Raw genomic sequence first — 11398 nt, forward strand, 5'->3', positions numbered from 1 at the left:
ACCGGAATATCATTCTAGAGAGTTACAAGATATACTAAACAGAGGAAATATTCTTCACCTCTTTAAATCTATTCCATCACTAGAAAAGATCTCGTGATGACATTGAAGCTATAGAATTTATACCAAACACAGAAAATAATCAAGAAATGACATTTATTACTTTGAACTCTGGTTCTATAGCAGAATTAATTAATAATGAAAAATAAATCTTCCTTAGCTGGGGAATAACAATTAGTATGCCTTCACCAAAGGTATATCCAAGACCCTTCATCATACATGAGAAGTTGAAACTACACCAACGAAATACATGCAAGCAGGTTTTCTCTATATTGAAAAAACCCCTCGGAAAAACTGATAAAATAGATGAAAGGACAATAAATCAAATTGCATTTGAAAAATCAACTAGAATAAATTAAAAGTGGATTTCTACGGCTCTTCATGGAACCATTGAACAATGACAGAACATAGCAAGCCGCCCGAAAGAAAAATCAAAAAATGATAGCAAACTACTAAAGCTATGCTCATGGAATATAAATGGGTATGTAAAAAGTTAAAATATGCCCACTTAAATTCTATGTCCAGTATCTATCAGGTCATTCTATTACAGGAAAATTGGTCCACTAATCCTGCAATATTAGAAGGTTATAAAGGATACTTTGTACCTGCAATTAAACAACATAAATATGGTCGCCCCAGCGGGGGCTTGGCAACATTCATAGAACAAGTAAGCACATATAACAAGTAAGCACATATAACCCCAATTTTCTTGCAGTAAAGTTACTATATATGGAAAACAAAAAATCAAAATCTTTAATAATATTTAACGTATATGTACACCCTACAGTAAGTGCAAGGAGTAACATGTGTACATCTCTTACTAGTTTTTTGTTCCAGCAAATGATGGAGGACCCCCTTTGCAGACTATATAGTCTCAGGGGATTTTAATTTAAACTTGCTTGTGCTCTACCCAAGAGATGATACCACTCTAGAACAAGACTACCAATGGGTAGTCCCCCAGCAAGCAGCATATAGAGTAACTAACCATGGGCAAAGCAAAATAGGTACAACCTTTGTCAAAGATATTGAAGGAATGGGATTAAGAATACTAAATGGGAGACTCCCTCAAGACCCACCACCAGCATGAACATATCACTCACAAACACACAAATCAATAATTGATTATGCAATGGTATCATTAAACATTTTTAGCAATATAGCTTCGTTCCAAATTGAGGTGGTGTTTAAAAGTGATTCATTGTACGCAAACACTCACTACAAATCTGTTCTGTATAAAACATCAAACATATTTAACCACACCTGGAGAGACGGGAACTATCAATTACAGGAGACTTATTTGGAAAGCATTCACCAAAGACGACACAAAAAAATTGGTTGTTTTGAAGAAAAATCTTTATCTGTAATTGAACAATGGGTATACTTTACACAAAAATTAATTGAAACATATGAGTTTACATCCAAGCCAAAGAAAAATCAAAAGAAGGAAGCCGGAAAATAAAATAAAATGAACTTATCCTATTTAACTCAGACTATGAAAAGGTCTCGCAATAAATTAAGGAGACAGATAAAAAAAATCCCCAAATGACATGGAATTGCCTACTAAATTAAAAAGTATTAATCAAAATCTGCAGAAGTTAATCTGGAATGAGAAGAACCAGCCAAAGCATGATTTCTGGGCTAAGGTTATCCACGCTAGCCACCAAACGAACTCTAGGGAATTCTGGAAAATGATAAATGGTTTAGGACGACCGAATACAACAGCAGTATCATCATCGTTGAGTGAAAAAGATTGGATTAGTTATCTGATAAGACATCTAAACTTAGACAATTAAACAATACATCTGATCTATAAAGAGAATACGATCGAGGCAACAAGAGATGATCTGGCCCACGAAATGGATATATCAAAAAATGAGTTATGTAATCTAGTACGGAAACAAAAAGACGGTGCACCAGGTCCAAATGGTATACCATTTGCACTTTTTAAAGAAGACCCTGACCTATGGTCAGAAGATCTTACAATAGTATTTAAAGAAATTGTCAGGACATCGATCATACCCGAATCATGGAGGGGATCATTAATATCGCCAATTTATAAAAAAGGATGCTGGGCCCAGCCTGAAAATTACTGATTAATCACTCTTCAGGATACAGATGCCAAGCTATTTGCAGGAGTTTTATTATCAAGTTTATCAGCATGGGCAAAGGATAAACAGATAATTCAACCTAACCAAACCGGATTTATCAAAGGAATGGGTACCACAAAAAATATACTAGTTCTATCAATGCTAATGGATAAATGTATTTTAATGAAACAACCCCTGTATCTGTGCTTTGTTGATTTTAGATCGGATTTCAATTGTGTACACAGATGACTTTTATGGCGGAAATTGAAGGGACAAGGTATCCCATTTTCCCTTTTAACAGCAATCCTACTCCTCTATTCTTATACTTAGGTCAGAGTTCGGATGGGAGATGGCTCAACGTTAACAAAGGAAATTCCAACCTCGACTGGCTTAAAACAAGGGTGTGAATTGCCCCACTCCTTTGTAACCTTTTTTTAGCATACCGAACTGTCGCACTGAACGAAGTAAATGCATATCCACCCAAATTAGCTAATACTCCAATTTCAAGTCTACTATACTACTATACGCAGACAATGTCATTTTACTTAGTCAAACAAAAGTGGGGCTGCAATGTCTGATAAATAGGATATCATTATACTCAAAAGAAAATGGAATGATTATAAATGAAACAAAGACAAAAATCATGGAGGTTAACAATAATTAAGTAGAACAAGTAGAATCCTATAAATAATTGGGGGTATTATTTGACAACAAAGGATATTTTCTCCCACATAAGACTGATATGCAAATGAAAGCAAATACCTTGATAGCTGCATTTAAAATCTGGCAGAAAACGCTAGGAGAGCTGACTTACCGACCATTTTTAAAAGTAATATTGGCAAAACTATTGACAACTTTAACATATGGTAGCGAAGCGCTGTGTGGAAAAGACTCTGAGACCATCAATAATGCAGTGACAAAAACTTTTAAAACCTCACAATGCATCTCTGGCACTCCTCTTTGCCTGGGGCCTGTCTGTGGTGGGGGGGGGGGGCGGCTCATGGCTCTTAATACGGCTCCTTCTGAGAGAGGTTATCCTGGTAGTAGTCATCCCGGCACACTGACATGTGGGTGGGGGGGGGCTGTATTATTTCAGGGGAGGGTTTGGGGACGGCGCATTGGTGGGTGGAAGTGGCCCAGATTGTATTTGGATGTGATGTTATAAGCGGATGGCGGCCACTGGCCAGATGAACATTGTGGATGTCAATTGTGTTTGAGTAATGCAATAAAAAATGTTTTTGCAAAAAAAAAAAAAAAACAATGCATCTCTGGCACATATAAGAATGGAATTTGGATTAACTAACCAATCATTCGCACAAAAAAGGCCAATTTTTAAAGGTATGGAACAGAATAAAAAATGATAACGCAAATCAAATGTTCCAACTATTAAGGCAGGAAATAAATATAAATAGTAAATTATACGCCTGGAAATATTTACATGCTGCACTTGATAAATACTCAGCAACTCCTATTTGGAACACGACAATAAAAACAGAATCATTCAAAAATCTATTAATAAGCATCTGTCACTACTTATGGATAAAGACTATTTTGTAAAAGGAAACATGCTTGGCCACTAATGAATGGTTTCACAAAGGTGAAAGTACAACCATACCTGGAAACCCCATGGTCACTGAAGCACAAGGGTATTTTCATAAAAGCTCGTTTTGGTTTATTTCGCGGCATATGTCATCTTATGTCGTGGCTAAGAACAGAGGAACCGTCGCATTGTCGTTTATGCAAAATGGGAGAGAAAAACATTATCCACTTGCTGTGTGTTTTCCCAGAACTGAAAACTGAAAGAAAATCTATTCTTAAGGGGAATTTTAACACACAAGGAGTTCGGACTTGCAGGCAAGGTTTGATAAAATGCTTACAATCTGACGATATAACATTGGACTCAGCCTTTGTAAAGTTTTTAATAAGTACTGAATCAAAATTAGACCAGCAGAATTAAATTGATATGTACTGTATGACGTATGTTTATGTTAATAGTGTTATGAAACTGATATCATCAAAATTAATCTATTTAAAAATAAGGCATCATGTTTTTACCTCCTACTTGTTTTTACTTCTTTTTTTATATTATTTCTGGTTTCACATTATAAGATTTTGAGTATTCAAACAATAAAGAATGAAACTTTGGAACTCTTATTCCAAAGGTTTATTTTTTGTTCCTTCAGACTTTGTAAAAGTTTGTTCCCACAAGGGAAAAAGTGTGAACAGCATATCATATGTTTTTAGAACTGGCTTTCAAAATCTTTTCATTCTTTTAAGATCTTCTTCAACAAACTTGTTGATTAAAGTCTCAATTTCACTTTACAAGGTGGTTCTGCTTCTGTTTCAGTCTCTGTTTCTGAGCCACTCTCATAACAATATTGACCTTTCTTCATTTGGAAATAATGCTCCTCAATTCCATCTGCTTCCTCTTCTTCTAATACTGCTGCCGAATACACACACTAAGGTGAGGCGTATTTTGGATTTGGAACTCTCCTTCTGGTTGTTCTTTTAGCAACTGGTGATTCTCTCTCACCACTTTCTGAATTCAACAGTCCGTCTAAGTCTCTTAACTCCTTTTCTGGCTCACAGTGATTTCTTTTACAGGTTTCCTTTCTTTGAACATCATCAGCTGTCTCATTTTCTACTGCTGTCTTCCAATTTTCATCTTATTCTTCATTTTTGATTGTGCCCAATCCTGAGTTCTGACTCGAACTCGGGCTTACCCTTTGATTAAATTTATCTCTATCTGCATTCTCCACAGTGAATCTTTTTCTTCTGAAAGGGGCCTTTTCACCTTCATTTTCAGCTGCTACTTCTTGCTGCCACTCATGCTTTGCTTTTGTGTATGGTGGTAGCCCTTCACTATGATCACTCTGTAACTGGACTTCGGGAATTTCAGGTTCTTCATCTGAACTTTCCCTCACTTGAAATGTTTCAGTTTTACTTTTCGACTGGTCTTCACCAGTTTCAGAGAAATCTTAACCCCCTTCTGGATTCACGCTGCAAATTTGAGCCTTATTTTGAGTTTGTTGAGCATACTGAGTAACTTGATCATTTGCTGTTGCGACTACACAACTGAAAACCAAGTATCTTCTACAGGGATGACACATTCCCCCTCCTGATCTTCTGGAGTACCTCTCAGCACTCTACTAGTAAAAAGAGTCGTAGCAAGTGTCACAAAAGGGAAGGGGGGATGAGAAGAGACAAAGAGAAAAGAGACTGTGCTGTCACTTTTTAGACGCCTTGCCGACTTCTGGGAACCTCTTCGCTTTACGATTGTTCATAACACAAACCCTCTCATATCAAAGGGAGAGAACCCAATTTTAAATTCCAGATATCTGGACTTGTGTTACATTAAACATAACACTGCGATTCACCTTTCCTTTTAGGGGTTGTTAACTCCACAACTGTACGATGGCTATAGATGTCGAAAATGTAGGTGGCTTAGCCGGCAATGGAGTCAGACGTGTTCATGTAGAGCTCCGTCGTAAGCTCCCTTATCTGGCTGCAAAATTCCTCACTGACCTGTTTTGAAAGGACCGCTGCCCGCCGCGAGTGTCCCAGGACCGGCCCCGGTGTCCCGGTGAGGAGACGGGCGGTGGAAATAGCAGAGAGTCGGAGCTGACCTCTCTGCCTGTGAGGCCACCGAGCGGAGAACCACGACACCGGCTGCCGTGATCAACGTGAGGCTGGGGACTGACTCCGCCCCCTAGGCCCGGACCGAAATAGAGGCTCCATTCTGCTACACGGACCGCTGCCCGCCGTGAGAGATCCAGGACCGGCCCCGATGTCATGGTGAGGAGGTGGGAGGTGGAAAACACAATGATCCGGAGCGTGCCTCTCTGCCTGTGTGGCCACCGAGCGGAGACCCAAGATGCTGGTCGCTGAGACCTATGCGAGGCCGGGGACTGACCCCGCCCCCTAGGCCCAGACCAGTGTGAAGGCTCCATTTTGCATGGCCGAACCGTCCCGGCTGTGGATGCGAGACAGCACACCTGAGGACCTGTGAGACTGGCAATCGAATGGGAAGGTGCTCTACTCATAGGCGCACCCGATCTGCCGACATCTGAACCCATGACTGGGGTCCGTGGCTTCGTGGACCCAGCGGCTCCCTCAGTTCCTGTTGTGACGTGCTCGCCGGACCTGTCGGGGCTGGAAGATAGACATTGTTCACCGAGAGGCGGTGATCGCAACAATCTGCACGAGATAACCTGTGGTGCAGACTGCTGGTGAAGTTACATTGCTGCATGAACTAGCCAGGCAAAATCGGTTGCATCAACACCCCCCCTCCTTCCATTGATGGGTTTACCTGCCTACGGCCGCGGCGGGTCTACAGCTCGCTACATTTCTGTGCTGGCCGAACCCGGTCTTCTGCAGTTGTGGTACAGGAGTGGGGGGTGGCAGGACCCGTCGGAAGACCTCCATGGTGAGGACAACACAGCGTAGGTACAGGGAGCACCCATGAGACACAACAGTATTGCTTTGTTCCTCTTGGGCCTCAACCAGTGCAGATAGTAGAGGCAGGTCCCGAAATCCAACTCAGAGACCGTGAGGAAGTGTCATGTCTGGCCTGGTGGGCATTTCGTGGTACCCCATGTCACGGGGAGGTCAAACAAAGGTTGGCAATTGGGGTTCGGCGGCCCCCCACCCACAGACCCGGGCGCAGATGGATAAGATGGCGGGTGTCGAGAAAGCAGACCCAATGGTGCATAAACTCGACGCGATATTGGTGGCAGTTGAGAAACTTGGGGAGACAATGAACCAGGTCTGCACCTCCCTAGAAGGGAAAATTGATAAAGTGGCACTTGACCTTACACTGCTTCATGCGGACCATCGAAAGCTCGCGGACCGCACCGCCGCTACTGAAGGGGAAATCGCAGATGTCTCTCCGCGAGTGACCACGGCCGAGAAGAACATCCGTGACCTTTTAAACCAAGTGGAGTTTCTATAAGACAGAGCTGAGGATGCTGAAGGCAGAGCCCGACGCAATAACGTATGCATAGTGGGCCTACCAGAGGGAGTGTAAGGTAGAGGCGCTGTGGCCTATGCTGAAGACTGACTCCGCTCGCTGCTGCCAGGGGAGGCCGTCTCTCCACATTTTGTTGTTGAACGAGCACACAGGGTTCCAGCCAAACCCCCTCCACCGGGCTACAACCCGAGACCGCTTTAAATCCGACTACTGAACTACAGGGACAGGGATGCCATTCTTCAAGGCACTCGGAAACTACAGGAGGTACAAGTAGACAACCACAAAGTTATGTTCTTCCCAGACTATACGTTTCAGGTCCAGAAACAGCGGCATTCCTACATAGCAGTGAAGAGACTCCTGCGACAATGTGATCTTAAATACTCTCTGCTGTTCCCTGCGAAACTGAGGGTCATTGCAAATGGTAAGACTAATTTTTTTTACTACTCCAGAAGATGCGGAGGAATGGCTCGACTCTTATGATTCAGCAAAGGGCGTAGCCTCCACTACCGGACGGAGGGAACCGATCCCAGCAGCCTCCTTACGACGACGCCGAAGAGGATGGAGAAAGCCACAATCCCTAGCCTCTCCAACCTCAGGCCTAACGCCGGAGTTGATATTGAGTTGTCAGCTTGAAGCTGTACAGGCTGTGGTGAACATTAGCGGGACACCGGAGGAAGAATCCAATTCGGACTCTGATTGACAGGGGCCGCCCAGTGCCGATGAACTCTCAGACAATTTTCCTGTCTCCCAGGGTTCTCGTGACCTACCCCATGTCACTCCGCAGACTTCGAATGACATTGCTTGAAGCCCTGAGCATCATCTGCCTTTCTCCCATGTTTTTCGCCAGCCGGGCGGTCAACAGTCTTCCCGAACACGCAAGTATAATGGACTCTGTATCATGTCTGTGAGTTGTAATCCCCGGCCTTAGTAGTTAGGATAACACAGCAGTATTCAAACACTTATGGTCTATGGAAGTCTGAGGTCTCATCATAGGACAGGTCCCGATACATAATATGACCTATCCTTCTACCCCCTTCCTATATGGGAAAATCCTATATAGCAATTAGGCAGCGGCCCTGAGCCACCAGCGACTAGCCAGGAACAGGGGTAGCCGCTACAGACGATCCCCCTATTCTAGACAAATCATACGTTGTTGTGCACAATAGTCTCCCCCAGACGTTAGTTGTGTGCTATTGTTCTTTCAAGTTTGGGCGATTACTTGTTGCATATTCGCTCTCATGGTATTTTTTTATTGTAAATTGTGTTATTTTTTATTATGCCATCGTTTTCATACAGAGGAATGACTGTCATGAAACTGGCTAGCGCTAGGGTGCACACTCCAGAATGACCTTTATGCACTTCTTGCCAACCCCTTCCATTTCTTGGTCAGGCAGGGCCACCTGCACTCCTAGCTTCCAAAAGCAAGGGCACCCATCAGGATAGGAACCTGGAACGTGAGAGGCAGCCATAGCCTGTCACGCCGCTATCTTATATGCTCATATTTGAAACACCACCACATACAAATAGCACTCCTCCAAGAGACACACTTGCCTCGGGCAGAAGTTACACGCCTACACAGACGCAGGAGGGGACAATTATATGCAACAGGTTATTCGTCGTACGCACGCAGGGTTCTGGTGTGGGTGAGGCCAGGGACTCTCTTTAGGATGGTGGACACCATAATAGACACGGAGGGCAGGTATGTTATGATTAATAGCGTATTGGATGGTAGGTGATTGTATTAGCATCGCTTTATGTGCCCAATACTGAGCAGGCAGCCTTTTTGGAACAGATATCACAAAAATTGGCCACGTGGCATGATGTGCCCATGGTCTTGGGTGGTGACTACAATTGTGTACTGGATGTTTCACTAGACTGCTCCTTTCCTCCCTTATCCGGCACGGCTACACACACTGCTGCGAAAGCGTTGACAAATTGGGCCGTGCAATGGCATTTTTCTGATGCCTGGCGCCACAGGAACCCACAGGATGGAGTGTATTCCTATTACACTGGGGCCCATGGGCTTCATGTACGCCTGGATCATTTCATGGTGTCGAATGATCTCTTACCGTGTATCCCCGGGCCCTTCTATATGGGGCGAACACATTCCGATCATAACCCGCACGTGATGGAATTACAGTAGGAGGCCGAGATGCCGCCGATCCCAGTGCGACGTCTCCAGCCGATGTTCTCCTTGATGCGCCCTTCCGGAACTTATTAGCAACCACTAAAGCGCAATATTTTGAGGAGAATGTAGGCACAGCCATGTCGCCATTGGTGGAATGGGACGCTCTCAAGGTGGTCGTCAGAGGGCACTGTTTGGGGGCGCAGGCGGGTATGCGGGCACAGCTGGAGAAGGTACTCACCACTCTAGAAAGGAGGTTGGCGGCTAGTGAACAGGCAGCCACTGATGGATCCCAAAGACAGCTAGACTATCACAGGGAGGAGCATCCACGGTTGTTGGAGCGGTTGAGGTGTCTAAATTATGCCGCTCATTCGGCACGGACACACCACATGGGGGACAAAGCAGGCAAATTACTCACGTGGCTCATCCGTCAAGATGAGTCATCAGCTCCTATTGTGTCAGTACGGATGGCAAACGGGGGAATAGCATACACGCAACGAGATATACATGGTCAGTTTGTAACACATTATCGGGACCTGTATAAATCGCGCACACGGATTACACCCCTAGAGTTACAACTATACCTTGAGGGGTTGAATTTGCCACAGCCTACGCGCACCAAAAGGGAAGAGCTGAATGCCCCTATTCTTTCGGAGGAAGTTAGGGATTGTATATTCTCGTTGTCCAACGGGAAGTCACCAGGACCAGATGGCCTGCCTACTGAATTCTATAAGGCATATCCACATATCTTAGTGCCGCAGCTGTTAAAAGTGTACGAAACCACGCTTGATGATTCCACCCTTTCCGACACACAAAATGAGGCCTTGCTGGTGTTCCTCCTTAAGCCTGACAAAAATTCTGAATCTCTGGGTTCGTATCGCCTGCTGGCGCTTCTTAACACGGATTATAAGATTTTTGCATCACTGCTTGCTAGGCGTCTTTCACCCTTAGTGAAAACGCTGGTGCACCCTGACCAGAATGGTTTTGTTCCTGCCCGGAGCACTTTCCTTAATATCCGCAGGTTCTTCCGGGTGCAGAAGTAGGCATTACATAGCTGGCCCCAATCAGGTTGCTTGGTTCTGGATCTGGAGAAGGCCGTTGATTCTCTGAAACGGCCCTATCTGGTGGCAGTTTTAAACAAATATGAACTGGGCGACCATTACCTGAACATGGTTCGATTATTATACCAGCAACCCACTGTTCGAGTTCGTACCAGTAGGTTAATTTCAGACCCCATTAGAGTGCGACGAGGGACGCGCCAGGGCTGCCCCTTGTCCCCGCTGTTTTCTCTAGCTATGGAGCCATTGGCGATGTTGCTCCGGGGTGATGACGAGACATGGGGTATACAGCTAGGGGATGGGCTACACTCTGTTTCCTTATACGCAGACAATCTGCTATTATATATTTGTGATGTCACTGCCATCCCGACGTCCATTGCAGACACCCTCAAAGCCTTTGAAGAGATATCGGGCCTTCGGGTTAACTGGGCCATATCAGGGGTTTATCCATTAATTGCAGATACGGCGGAAGTGAATGTGCTCCTTAATGGCTCAATTCTCCCATGGTATCCTATTACCTTCCGCTATCTTGGTGTCTTTATATATCTGATGCCTGATGACTTGCTAGAGGGCAATTTGATAAGAGCAATCTCAGCTGTTCGGGTCCAAATGCAATTTTGGAAGTCACTCCCACTAAACGTCATGAGTCGCATTACCCTGTTGAAGATGATTGTTCTTCCCAAATGATTGCACTATTTCTCGAACCTCCCACTCTATGTCCCAACTAGGATCGTCCGAGAGCTAGAACGCCTATTCCGAGACTTAATATGGAACAAAGGTAGGCCGCAAGTTGCCTTGTGGAAGTTGTATGCCCCTACTAGTCAGGGCGGGTTGGCTGTTCCTAATATGGAGCTGCATTACATACCTGCCCAGCTCCAATGGGTGGCGAGATGGCTGGATAGCAGATGTCTGGAGGACACAGCGACCTTGCAACAGCCTTGGACCCAATCCCAACTCTGTCATCTATTCCATCCTGCTGCCAGACTCTCCCGACCGCCCCAATCACACTTGGAACGGGTGCATAAGTGCTATAGGAGGAGTTTGTATCTCACTCGCACGACACTTCCATATGCTCCGATTTTACCATTGCTGGGGAATCCGA

Source organism: Triturus cristatus, chromosome 10 (assembly GCF_964204655.1).
Source record: "Triturus cristatus chromosome 10, aTriCri1.1, whole genome shotgun sequence".
In the NCBI taxonomy this organism is placed as follows: domain Eukaryota; kingdom Metazoa; phylum Chordata; class Amphibia; order Caudata; family Salamandridae; genus Triturus; species Triturus cristatus.